Source organism: Octopus bimaculoides, chromosome 28 (assembly GCF_001194135.2).
Source record: "Octopus bimaculoides isolate UCB-OBI-ISO-001 chromosome 28, ASM119413v2, whole genome shotgun sequence".
Taxonomy (NCBI): domain Eukaryota; kingdom Metazoa; phylum Mollusca; class Cephalopoda; order Octopoda; family Octopodidae; genus Octopus; species Octopus bimaculoides.
The window spans coordinates 8,194,669-8,196,766 of NC_069008.1; the positions used below are offsets into that span (position 1 = coordinate 8,194,669).

At 37.6% G+C, this 2,098-nt stretch overlaps 1 protein-coding gene across 1 annotated transcript in view; it reads left to right on the plus strand.

Moving 5' to 3' along the window:
- LOC106883759 (putative uncharacterized protein DDB_G0282133) overlaps positions 1–2,098 on the plus strand; it is a 94,010-nt gene that overhangs the window by 80,971 nt on the left and 10,941 nt on the right. The gene's annotated exons all lie outside the window — the stretch shown is intronic.

Below are 2,098 nucleotides of genomic sequence, written 5' to 3' on the forward strand. Positions count from 1 at the left end.
GGCCAAGGGTTGTATAGAAGAGCCGGGGGTGGTATATATTGCAGGGGAGGGTTTGTGGGGGAAAGGGAGTGCAAATCGCTCTTTGCGCCTTCGATGTCCTATTTCTTCGTCTTGTCTGTTATTTTCCATCTTGTCCGTTCCCTTCACGATGTCATGCCGCTGCTTTGGGGGTCACTTGGCGAGTGTCTTCCAGGTATTTGGGTTAATGGAGCAACGGAAGAGAGTGGCCTTGAGCTGGTCTCGAAAACGGAATTCACAAATGGCTTTCAGGTGATTTTGTTTAGGGTGGATCGTGTATTGCGACGACCAGAACCACGCATTTGGTCATCCGCTTTCGCTGGGGTTGGTGACATGCTGGATCTGGTTACAGTTGTTGCAGTGGATTGTCGGTTGTTTCAGATATAATCGAGATCTATCTATCTATCTATCTATCTATCTATCTATCTATCTATCTATCTAGCTAGCTAGCTAGCTTATAAAAATACACACACACACAGACACACACACAGACACACACTACATATGTGGGAAATTTTGATGAAACTTAACACGTGAGTAGAACTCATGTCTGGAAACCCCATGACATACTCAGATTGTTAAAAAATCGATAATAGGTCCCCTAGAAGGTATCCTTATATATATCTAATATATTTCATATCAATAGCCAAGGGAAATAACCTATTCATTTTCCTAAATCATTTGGTATAAATCAAATTAAGTATGCTTATTTCTTAGTATTTGAACTGTTAAAGTTATTTTGGCAATTCATCCAGTACAACCCTCAGACAAGTAAACAGTATTTTCCTAAACAATAGATCCACTTATTTCGGTTAGTGACTTATTCACGAATATACTAACACTAGCGCCGCTGAGGGTAATATTCTCTGGGAACGCACAAAAACCCTTTTCAGAGTTATTTACTTAAAATTATTATAATCTCATATCTGATTAGCCTGTTATTACGTAACATGTTTCACGATTTTAGTATACATACCTTATTAGTATTTCCTCCTAAGTTCTATATACTCTGGAAACACATTAAAGCCCTTTTCGGGGCTATTTTATTTGAATTCTTACTATCGGGCAACTAATTTCATGTTATTATATAGCCAACTTCACAATTTGGGTATTCATAACTTATTGGGAATTCCTAAAAACAAGATACTGTGTAAGACAGATAAGTATTCTCTGTAAATGCCAAAATCCGTTTTAAGGGCTACATACTTTGTATTGTTGTTATTGGATTATCGAAACAATCATGAGAAGGGAACCTAGGGATATATACATATACATGTATATATATATATATATATATATATATATATATATATATATATATATATTGCATGTCCCCCCACCACACACACACACTGACAGGGAAGCTAACCGCTCCATGACCGTCTTTGGAATGTACATATATATATATTGAGTTATCCGGAAAGTTCGTGTCGATTTATAGTAGCTCACCTTTCGACTTATTTTAGAACATGGTTGAGTCCATAAAATAGGATATGACTACACCTCTATTTAGAACACAGTTTAAGCTAACTTTTCGTGGAAGAAGGTTTTATGTTCCTATAACCTGTGTTAATTCTGTAACCCTTTAAAATGGAAGATAAGAAAGTTCATTTTCGGCACATGATGCTTTTCTTTTCCCGTAAAGGGAAAAATGCTTCACAAGCAACCAAAGAAATATGCGCAGTTTATGGTGATGTTTCTTAATCCGAAAGAACTGTACGGAAGTGGTTCGAAAGGTTCCGAGCTGGAGATTGTAGCCTTATTGATAAAGAGCGATCAGGCAGACCATCCACTACAGATGATGACCAAATCAAGTCATTAATTGAGAATATCCCACATTGCACAACCTGAGAATTGGCAGAAAGCCTCAACCTATTGAAATCCGTCGTTCATGGGGTACACAAATCGCTACGATGTTTGGGTACCACGTGAGTTGAGTGAGTAGAACCTTTTGGATCGCATTTCCATCTGTGATTCGTTTTATAAATGGAATGAAAACGCACCTTTTTTAAAGCAAATTGTGAAAGGTGATGAGAAATGGATTATCTACCGAAATGTTCAGAGAAAGCGATCCTGAAGT